The sequence below is a fragment of the Branchiostoma lanceolatum genome, chromosome 7 (assembly GCF_035083965.1).
Source record: "Branchiostoma lanceolatum isolate klBraLanc5 chromosome 7, klBraLanc5.hap2, whole genome shotgun sequence".
NCBI lineage: Eukaryota > Metazoa > Chordata > Leptocardii > Amphioxiformes > Branchiostomatidae > Branchiostoma > Branchiostoma lanceolatum.
The window spans coordinates 6,359,909-6,371,927 of record NC_089728.1 but is presented as its reverse complement, the minus strand read 5'-3'; the positions used below and the strand labels follow the sequence as shown (position 1 = coordinate 6,371,927).

Sequence of the window (12,019 nt, the reverse complement as noted above, 5' to 3'; positions counted from 1 at the left end):
AACATCAAAATATGTGCTGCCTGAAGCGTTTTATACCCCTTCTGCACAAAAGAGCTAAAACTCCCACTTATCACTGGCAAACAGATGTTGCAGGGAGGGTAGCAAAATGTGTTGCAGTGTCTGTTCCATCGCAACTTCTGCAAAGTGTTCTTAGATATTGTGGTTTGAGGGGTCTGGGAGCAAGTGGTCAACGCCAACACAGGGTTGAAAGTGATCTTAAACCAGTTAAGCTAGTCATGACAGAGAAAACTGATGCTATGTACAGGTTCATTGTACCAGAGAAATCTGTCTACTTCTTTTTGTACAGAACAGTGGACCACGGCTTAACATCCCGTCCTATGAACTGTGACCCTTTCCAGTAATGTGCATGTTGGGTCAGCAATTCACCTGATACAGCCAGGATTTGAACTCACGACTTCTTGGTCCAGTGGCAGGGTCACTAACCACTGGACTGCGCATGCTACAATGAACGAAGGCGAACACGGGGTGAAATGATCCGCATCGCTGTCATTTTGGCCCCAGGAAATATTTGCCATAAATCAAGACCCTGCCACCCAAACATTACTGCTTTGAGCGCCATCATTCATCAACCCGACACAAAAGCTATTCTGCACTGTGTTCTACCCCTCGGCTATCTCTGGGTGATTGCTTTATTTTCTGGGGTTGTAGTCTCTGATATAGTCTTGATTCCTTCACCTCTTCCATCTTCCATAACCATGCCAACAAAAAAACACACACACACATACATACAAACACACACACACACACACACACACACACACATGCAAACACACACATACAAACAAACACACACATACAACAAAGTTTGTAAAGAAATCAAGAGCACTTTTCAGCTCAGGTATGAAATATGAGAGCTTTTATTTTTTCCATGTTGTTAAATCTGTCATTTTGAGGTGACAAAAGTACATTTTCATCAATTTTTTTGACAGGTTGAAATTTCCCCCCCAGTTCCAACATGCAAATTTCCATTGCGGGCTGGACGGGTCCGGGAGATAGCCCTGATGACAAACACACACAATCAGACAATAATTGTTTTTTTTATAGAAAATCAGGAACACTTTTCACCTCAGGTCATATACATACAATAAATCATTTAAATTCATAGAAATAGCTGCGGGGCTGGCAAAAACTTTTGCATTTCATTGAATAAAGAATCATTCCAAAAGAGAAAGTCCACATTGTATATTCACAAGAAAACAAAAGCCTTGTTTTAGATTTCCGGATTGTCTAAAATTCGTCTCCATAAACTTTGCAAGCCCCTCTCTACATGCTGAGGTCGTCAAGACGTGACTGATTAAATTAAGGACCCCCTGTCAAAAATCCCAAATCTTCTTAAAAATGTTCTTATCATTTGTAAGAACAGGATAATGCCTTTCTCAATAAGAAAATATCAATCAAAAAATTATCAAGTCTGTTTGAAACATTCTTTATTGCAAAATTTCCTTTATGAAAATTGACCAACGCTCATAATGACATAGTACGTCCGGGAATATTTCCCTCTGCCATCCTAATAACAATACTCAAATCTTTACTGGTCGAGCCATATAAAATTTATGAGGCGTCGTCTGTGAAAAGCAGAGAATGCAAACCCAAAATACCCAACATTTGTATTCAAACCTTGTCTCACGTTTCAACATCGGTACCGCAAATCCAACACTTAATGTGATAACAAAAAATAGGTTTAGCTTGTTTATTCCTTGAATAATACCAATTTTGTGACCCAAAAAAAAAAAAAAAATCTAGCACAAAATTAAAAAAACAAAACAACAAAAACCCCACTGTTTCAGTCTACAGATTCAGAGCTGCGAGCGAAAACCGTCTTCCTCCTCCCTTCATAATGCTATGGTCACATTTCTAAACCGGGGCCCGGCCAGGCTGTTTGCTGAAATGATAAATAGAAGTGGACATCAAAAAATATACACTTACTATGCTCATGACTATTTTTTAAACGTTTTGTGTTTTTTGTAGTCTTTTATATCATAATTTTCATTTCCGCAAACAGTTTGGAAATGTGACCATAGTACAAGCAGGTATCAGATGTTCTGCCCAGGCTTAAGTGTTACATGACAGGTGTCAGAAAACAGCTAGCGGTGGTCCAGAGAGAGATGTCCACTGCAGAGGCATCCATACATTATGTCGCCCTCTGGCCGAGAGGGGCCCATTGGTCATTCTGTCAGGTCATCCGCCTCCAGACCTGGTATGCAAATTACGAAACACTGGTCAGTCCCTGCCTCCCTGAACATATTTTGTATGGTGGATGGTTCGTACAGTATTCAACATGGCGCCCGCACGCAGATGAAACGCATCATCTATGGCCAGTACAGCCATAATTCCGTCTCATCCAGGGCTGTCTCCAGCTTTTTTCTTATTTTCGTCCCACTCATTGTTTGGGAGGTCATTTTATTGAAAATACATTTTTATCAGTATGAAAACACATTTTCATCAGTTTCATGGCATAAATGAGTTCAGATTTTGCCCAACAAATAAATTTCCGTCCTGGGATGGAGGGACGGGTCCTGGAGACAGCCCTGGCCTCAACTCTCTCTTATGCCAGGGTCACATTTCCAAACCGGGGCCAGGCTGGGCTGTTTGCGGAAAGGAAAAATAAAGTGTATATCAAGAAATATACCCAAATTATACTAATGACTATTTTCATTAATGTATTGTGTGTTTTGTTCTTTCATATCATAATTTTCCTTCCCACAAACTGGCCTGACAGGGGCCCGGTTTAACTCTATATAAATGTGACTCTAGCATAACTGTTAAATCTCCTTTAACATTCCTGCATACATGAAATAACAACTTGTGAAATATGGATTTTTGGAAACAAAATGGTCTTCTATGATGCAATGCATCAGAAATATTCTGGGCTTCTTTCAAACCATTGTCATGGTGTTTCCAGTTTCTTTACATAGCTTTGCTGGCCCTATTTTGCTGTTCAGCTTTGCGAAAAGCTAAAGTTCTATGATAAAATTTCCGCATGGCTAAATCAGAGGTATCTTCCCCATGTTTATAATCTTTTGTGAACCTCTTCAGTCTAAAGTTCTAAGCTCTAGTGTAATGACAGAAACCTGCATATCAAAGAGGATGATGGGGAAGATGAAGCCAACAACAAACAAGAACATCTCACTTTGATCGGAGGCTCTCAAAGGGGATCACTGACTTTCTTCTCCATAAGTAGGGCAACAAAAGACTTATTGCTTTTTCATCCACTGGAGTGTATGGGACTAACAACTCTCCGTCAGCTGTCTACTGAAGTGAAACTAGATGCTACTCTTCCAGGAGAGGGATATACCATACATACATAAATAACATAGAACTACAATCAACATACAGAAAACATAAGATTTTACAGTAGCATACAATGATTTCAAACTAACAAAGCAATAGGTTGATGAAGGTTAGACATCCAAGTAATAAGATGACTGTTTCAAAATCATATCCAGTTGCTTGAGTAACTGTTTTTAGGCGTAACAAAGCAAATGTGTTTCTAGATGTACATGTAAGTGTTTCAATTTTTGGAGTCTGGCATGTGTTTCAGTAGAATTTCCCATGTGATGACATACTCATGGGTGTGGCAGGGTGTTCCATTCTGAAGTAGTTCTGTATGTGAAAGCTTTTTTCATCTCAGGATCAGCAGCCCTGCCTAATTTTGCATTGCTGTTAGTGCCATGATTTGCCACAATCCATTGATCCAGCGTTACGCAACAACAACAACAAATTAAAGTGGTGGATAGTGCCAAAACGAAACACGGCGAATCTTAAAATAACTTTTCATCTTTGTGATCAAAAGCAACAAGAAAGCTTATATAAGGCCCAAGAACAATCGCATGGGAGAACATGTATACAATGTAATGCATATATATCATGAATGAACTTATGCAACAGAGGTGTAGCATATACTGCAAAATTGGAATTGTTTGCAGTTGTTTTATTTTCGCAGTTTTTGCAGTGACCTCTCCAATGCAAAATCATGACACCGCGAATTAGCACTTCCATTGTAATTTACTCCACTGTAAAAACCCAAAGGGGCGAGATTTGAGCCCGCGCCGATCCCGATCCGGCCGGCTTGGGAATCCAACACGCTTACCACTAGGCTAAAAGTTCCGGACCAGTTAGACTGGTCAGTTCGAGGCGCTTGAACCCCACTGTTACACTGCTACAGAATTGTTTCAGCCAAACATGTAAAAAAAAACATGGCAAACTTGTCTTATGTTTCTGATGCTCCTTGTTTGTTTTCTTTCCTTTTATATTTTGTTGGCCACACCAATTTAATTTGTTGCTTCTCAGAGTGACAGGGCGAAAAGTTTTTTTTGTGTGTAAATAGTCTGGGGTGAAGATAAGGGTTTACATAACATAAAGAATAAGAGGATTATTCAAGTTTCAGGTTTGTATGACTCATTTAACGCCAATACACCCCTTTCTTTGATCTACGTAGTACTATGATTTCAGTAACAAAATTACCTTTCGCCATGTAATATATGGATTGATATTGAGAAATAGTTTTGATAAATGAAAACTTATAACTTATGATCAATATGACCACACTTTTTAGGTAAATTATTGTGCAGGCCTTTATAATCTATTTTGGTGGCTATTGAGTTTTACCATTGAGCAACTAGTAAAATTGTGAGTGTAAATTTGTGAATGGGAATAGCGACCCTCTTTTTTTTAAAAAAATGGGAAAAACAGGAGAGGCTATTCCAAGAAGCAAAAAAAAAAAATGGCGTGGCCAAATTTATACTGTAAATGTTGAAACTTTCACAGTAGTTTTCTTCTTGCAGTTTTCACAGTGACCTCTCCAAAGCGAATTTATGACACCGTGAATATTCATTTCCAAAGAATCACTTACTAATTCAATGGCAAATCGAAAACATTGCGAAAACATAATTTTCCCTTCTTCTGCACTGGGAAATGAAACCACTGTGAGATTATAAATGATTTTATAGTAACCCTTGTATGTGATCTGATGCTTTCTTGTTCTCACTCTCAGACTAAGAATTAAAGCTGTTCGCAACAGACAGTTTTACACAAATTCAAATTTACAAGGGCTAACTCTCTAAACTGGCAGATACTACTTTTCTTCTTTTTTGACGTCTTCAAATGAGGTGAAGCATGATGGTTTTTTTTGCAACGTGGCTTTTCTACAGCTTGCGATTTTAGTCAAGCACACCGGGTCACCCCAACTCTTGTCAAAAAGTGTGTTGGATTCTTTAACGTTATTACGTTAACAATTATCTACAGTGCTCTTTGATGGTGGACAAATTAGCAGTGTCCTCAGGTCACAGCTCCTCATACTAGCTAATAGGGGAGTCCTTACTGTGATGCCACGACCCCTTGCTAATTTGTTCCACTAAAGAGCACACCGTGGATTGATTTAAAGATTATACAAATACATAAAGATGTTGGAAAAAAATACCAAATTTTTATGTGAATGATAGAGCAAATTTCAATTTGCTGGCACTTTTTGAAGCACAACATGAAAGTCAGATGTACACATGAGCGGAAGTGTAATTACTTTGGTCACAAAGCAGGTAGAAACGCAAACCATCTGCACTCCTGTCTATCAAGTGGGTCAGTAGGTCACAGCTTTCAACACAGGCCAGGTGCTCCAAATTCCATCAGCCTCCGAAATCAAACAGAGACAAAGGAGTTTAACTACTGTTTCTACTAGGCTGTAGTGCGCTAAGGCCACACCATTTTGATTTCTTGGTGAACGAAATTTTAAAAAAAAATACTAGATTGGAAAATCAACATGAAAACAGAATCTCAGAGGAAAGTTTGTACTTTGGTGCACACAATTTCAGGGAGTGAACGGGGTCAGGTGCAAGTTTTCACCCCAGCCTTCTGTTTTTATGATTTTTTTTGTTGTTGCTAAAATTGAATAAAAAAATCTGTTAACCAAGAAATTAGATTGGTGTGGCCTAAGTTGAAGTTAAAGTCCTTCATGGTGCATAGGGCGGCACCTATCTCCATTTCAATAGCCCATGGGCCACACAACTGTCAACATTACTACAGCAGGGGGCTAGTCCACTGGTAGTGGTGTATGTTCAACTCAAACACAACCTTTCTCGAAAGCTGAGTACTAAGCAGAGAAAGCAGTAAGGTACCATTTTTGAAGTCTTTGTTCAGTTAATTGATATACTTGATATGCCTGTACATAATAATGTATATCATTGCGTATGATTACAATATAATGTTGAAAATACCAATGTCCTGATGCAGCATTTTTGGGCTCACTTGAGCCAAAATACTTTTTAAAAAGACCTAACGTTATACCGCCTTTTTTTCAGGACAATGACCAGGAACACAACATTGATTTTCCTAGGCCTCAACCAGGCTAATCCATGGCCGGTGCTGTATAATGTACAAACATGAGGAGAGAGGGGGCGGTGCGCTAAAGCTAATATTGCAGCCCAGTACCTGCTATGTGATAAGCCATTAAAACTAGAGGTCATGCAAAGGTGACCTGAACCCTCTCCCATGTTGGCCAATCGTCAGGACTCCAGACTGAGAGGATCTGCTATTTATTAATCCCCTCACATACCCTCCAGCCTGAAGGGATCCAAGGGTTCAAGTAATTGTAGATGGGGGCACCAAGGAGCGCATTGATTTCTTTCAGGGAAGACAGGCTGCCCTGCACTGCTCCTGGCACCCTGGTATACACAGCAAGTGACCTGAAAAGACACAGCAGCCTTTTCAAGCCTTTCACACGGGAGTCACCCAGGGGCAAATCTTCTTTGGGGGAATGTTGACAGAGGTGAAGGTACGCTGGTTGGTTTTGAGGCAGGGGGCGCGTGCACACGTGCCGGGCTTGTGGGAAATTTGAAGTTCGCGCCAAACGGCATACGGGTGGCAGTCACAGTCTCGTGATCTGAATGTGTCACATCCACTGTGGAAGGAGGGGGGTTTAGTGGCACTTGGCGCAACCTGACCCCCCTTCTTAAGCATAATGGTACAGTCCTATTAGGTATGACTTTGAGACAAAACGTATTTGCTGTACCTGAGCTATAGGCAAGGCTATGTACACTTATTCTAACTCTTGCACATCAAAAGATTGTTTTAAAAGTTTGATCCCGGAAAGAGTATCATGGTTGGGGCTGCACCGTCTTTTTGGAAGGGTCATAAAATGGGGGTCCCCTGTTCGAGGAGGCACCTAATTACTCAGATGGGAGCCAACTGGCTGTAATATAATGATACAACAAGGTGAAAACTTAAAACAGGGGCCAGAAATTAGGTGTCCGCTTTCTGGATCAACATTTAGCAGGGGGCAGGGCCTAATGTCAAAGGTCAGAGCTGCTACCAGGTACTGGGCAAACACTTTGTGAATGTCCGATACAACTATTATAAAAAGGGGATTGCATGCTCTTTTCCGTAAGGGGTAGGCAGCCTTTTTTAATTTTCCGTAAGGCTGTCTTATTTATGTAATTCATAGTACGGACCAAATTTTGCGTAATCACCTTTAGATCCATGATTTTAGAGTAATACGTACGTAGGGGGTTCTTCTGAATGCAGCTTAAAGCGTTGTCAGGACCCCATGCAGACCCTCATAAGACATGATAGTGAACAGGTGTCACTGACCTGTGGGGTAGTGATGCCATCCACTATTCTCACTTTCTTAGGTCCCTTCCAACTTGTTTTGTAGCATTATAGCCTGCAGAGGACCATTCTTTCTGCAAGAAATTTAAAAAATACACATCAACACTTAGCCTTATATCATAAATTATAAAACAATCAGTAAATCAATCAATCAAACAATCAACCAATCACAATGCACAAAATCTTCTATACATGATTTGGTTAGTCAGTGTAAGGTGAACTGTCTCAAGAAGAAAACTTTCAAAGCCAATATGTCAATTGTCAAAAATACATTTTCAATCAGTCAAAGAATGGAGTAAAACTTCATGTAATGTTACCTATCACAAAGCATATCTAAGTTAATAAAAATCAAAACTTAAATTCAAAGCAATCATCTGCTGTATAAGAAAAATAACAGTCAACAGCCCCTGAAATAGTAAAATTAACATCTCTTTACTTGTCTTGATATTGTGTCATTTTGAATTTGATGTTGACAGACGACAAAGGAAACAACATATTTCCGCTCAGACAGACTATTGACAGACCCAACTTCTCACGGTATTCTAAGAAGGGAGATTTAGTTGGCAACTAAATCTCCCTCCTGAGAATACTGTGAGAACTTGGTTCTCAGATTTTCTTAGGAAAAATATGGAGTGATGGGGCAAAAAAAAATAAAAATTTTGCAAGAAGTCTGGGGCTTACATAAGACATAGTATAATATGATTATTCAAGTTTCCTGCTTGAAAAAAACACAACAAAAATGCACCCACCCTGTAAGGTGCTTGTAAAGGCAATTAGGCAATTTTGCTACACTGTAAAATTGTTGAATGGCTTGATATAGTGCTGAGTAAAAATGTCCTGAATGGGTGGTGTGGCGGCTATTCTGAGAACCCACAAATTAAACTGGTCTGGCCTTAGGTATGTATCACTATCAGTCCAACTCTACCTACATGTTCTGTATCAGGTGTTGTCTATAAGTCTTTGAATACCTAAATATTACAGCCAAGCAGCTGAAAAGTGTCATCAATTAGCAAAATTGCAAATGTTACTGAAAATCAACTTACATTACTGTCAGGTACATTTAGATGTTTACATATTACATGGGAATGGCTACAAATTACCAGGCAAAAAAGAACATCACACTTTGTTATCATCCTTTCCACAACAAACATCAAATTGACCACTCATCTAAAAATATTCTTCAATCGAAAAAAACAATTTTTTCCTTTGCATGAAGAAGATTTCCATAGAAACGCAATGGTAAGGGGCATGTTTGAAAATGCAGATTTACATTATGCATGAAATTCCGCAGACAAAAATGTTCATGAATACTACTTTGCATGAATTCTTGCAGTGGTGTAGACAATTATAGATTTGAGGCTGAGCTTTCGAATTCCCAACCTTGAATGAAAAAAAGGACATCAGACACTTCAATCTATGATTAGATTATATTTACTCGAAATTTTTTCACCAAGGCTACCTGGGGTATCATGTTTTTATAAGGTTTATAAAAATAGAAATTATGTAATACTGCACTATGAATAATAGATATGTCAGAACATGGGGGATTTTTGTAGCCTGGAATCCAAACCTATTCTAGCTGCTAAGTCTCTTTCTCCCTCTCCACAAATATCAACTAGCCGAGAGGAGAAAAGAGCACGGCAGCTATGATAAGTTTGGGGGTAGTATTTCTGTCAATAATCCTGTAAAAATGTGATTTGGGCGGCAAAACATTATTGGAATTTGATCATAAAAAATATATCTCACATTGAAATAAATAGTTTTCATATAGTGAAACATTGTCACAAAATCTGTAGAACCAGAGGAAACAATTTTTTTCGTTACAAAAACTAGAATTTTAAGGCATAAAATATTTCATGCCACACAGGATTAAGTGTTGCAGTAAAGCCTAATTTGCTTAGTACCCCGCGGGCCCGGTACATGTGTATTTTTTCATAGAGAAAGAGAAGAGAAAACAGTATTCATAGATTTTCTGTCCTTGGATGGAAATTTTCTTGGATCGACAGTTAGGGGCTTTTTTCTAAAACAAATGTATGAAATATTTTCCATCACACATAAATAGAGAAGCATGTGTTCTCTCACTTGAAAAATAATAACTTTTTACCAAAAAAGTACAACCTGTAAACCGAAAGCATGTACACCAAAAACAGTGCTTTTCGTTACAAAAACAAAATGTTTTATGGTGCGAAATCTTTCCGCCAGGCTGGACGGAGGTGTTGTATTTATGGGGCATGGCAGTTATCATTCCGCATCAGGCTAGAGTGGAACGGCCCCAATGCCTCCATCAATATCTGGCCTTCCCCCCAAAGCCATATTGATGTGGCCAGCCACAAATGACACAGATAACACTCAGATTGCTGATACCTTACCCCGATAGTTTGCAGCATTCGAAAGGGGGTGAGAAACGAAAATTGTGCGCGTTGGGGAGAGTTGACAGTTATCTTAGGAACACAGCCGGGACAATGAAAATGCAAAAACTGACCACCCAGCACCGGAGGCCTCTGATTGGTTTGAAGCTGCGATCACATTTAGTGAAATATTGCTGGAGTGGTAATTATGAATGAACCGTCGGGTCAAAAGGCAATGGGATATTGTTGCCGCTGATAGGTCAAGCTTGGGGGATTAACAAAAGTTTGATCATCGCTTCAGGAAAAAATCCTGTCCCTGCAAACTTCGATGGCAAAAGTTCACGCGAGGCACGGAAAGGTTAGAATTATTTATTGAATCCATTTAGCCTGATTATTGGTCTTCAATCAGGGGGTAACCAAAGGTTACTGGATCGTTCCCCGCTGTACCCCCGCCCGCTCATGTCACCTGGATGCTGATCCCGGGTTTATGGCCAATCAGACTGTCCAGCGTTTACAGCAAGAGCGGCCATTACAGTCCTACCTGTATCACTTGGCCCTGCCCCCTATCTCCACCACTGGAGCGAGTGCTCTCGAAAAATGGCCACCCTTGCAAATCAACAATTGCCACAGCACTCCTAAAATTTCATGCCTTCCTTTGCTACAGCTCCCCATCCCTGCGATAACGGCGAGCATTAAACTTTAATGGTCATTTTTCACGGCTGTACATCAGGTGTTATGTGGCCGGAGTTCTTGCTATAAATCACGCCCCGCTGCCCTCTCTCTCTCATCTAATAAAGCCAGCTGAACCCACGGACACAATATCGCCGGGCGGCTCGGCCCAGTGACCAGGTTACGTCCATCCGGAAACAGTGGAAAACGAAAACCCACGCCTTTTCTGTGATTTTAAGAGGAGAATGAACGACAGTTTTCATTGTCGTTGTGTAAATGCGGAAAAATTAGGAAGAAATTTGATGGCTGCCCGCTCTCCCTCATCTAATAAAACCAGCTGAACCCACGGACACAATATCGCCGGGCGGCTTGGCAAAGTGACCAGGTTACGTCCATCCGAAACGGACTGCTGTCACTTCGAATAAGGGCTTTGGCCAGCGCCGCTCGTCCTTTGGCTGAATTTTGCTGCGTGTGGTAAAAAAGATTTAAGACCATTCCGTCAACCTTGATGGATAAAAAACAGTAGGTAAATATCAGAAAACTGGGCATATGAGGAGAAGGTCACAATCTTTCCAATTGACCTCTGCCTAGTATCAACTTTGTACATGATGATGAAAAATATTATTTGTAGGATCTGCTCCCAACCAGCAACCAGGGCTGTCTCCGTTCCTTACGTCCTGGGATTCGCTTGTTGGGACAGAAAATTTTCACACTGTCTGTCCAAAAAATCTGACATGACATTGATGGAAAAATGTATTTTCGTAAGCTCAATATGACAGATTTAACAACGAAAGTTAACAACATGGGCTCCCAAACAATGAGTGGGATGGGGGAAATGTAAAGCTTGAGACAGCCCTGGTCCGAACCGAGGGCTCGAGCCAGCCTAGTTATTCCGTCATTTTACTGTGTGTGATGGAAAAATTTAAAGACCGTTCTGTCAACCTAAATGACTGAGAGAAATTGGTAGAAAGATAGAGAAATTTCCAACGTTGAATAATTGGGTGGCTGTCAGAAAACTGGGCATATGAGAAGGAGGTCACAATCTTCCGCATCCAACCTCTGCGTTGTGAGCAGGACATTTGTACATGATGATGGACAAAAAATTGTTTGTAGGATCTTTCTGTCAATGGGAATTGGGATGACGGGAAAAAAATTTCAAGCTGGCTGCTCCCAAAAATCCAATTCTCCACACAATTGGCGACAAATTTTCGAATTTTCTCCCAACTTTCTTGCATTATTAATTCATGGATTAATTTCTCGAAGGTTAGAGTTCGAGGGAGCCTGCCCTAGTGGACAACATATCATACCTGCGCTGACCCAACGGCGCACCGCGGACTGGCAACATCTGACCGTTACTCGCCCGAGGATAAAGATTTTATACT

The 12,019-nt window shown here is 40.3% G+C and overlaps 1 long non-coding RNA gene across 1 annotated transcript in view; it reads right to left on the bottom strand.

Moving 5' to 3' along the window:
- Positions 1-1,431: 1,431 nt before the first annotated feature.
- LOC136438867 (uncharacterized) overlaps positions 1,432-12,019 on the bottom strand; it is a 29,269-nt gene continuing 18,681 nt past the window's right edge. The window contains exons 3-4 of the long non-coding RNA XR_010756473.1: positions 7,603-7,694; positions 1,432-2,215 (exon numbers count right to left, since the gene is read on the bottom strand). This is a non-coding gene — a long non-coding RNA (uncharacterized lncRNA). The remainder of the gene's footprint in view (positions 2,216-7,602; positions 7,695-12,019) is intronic.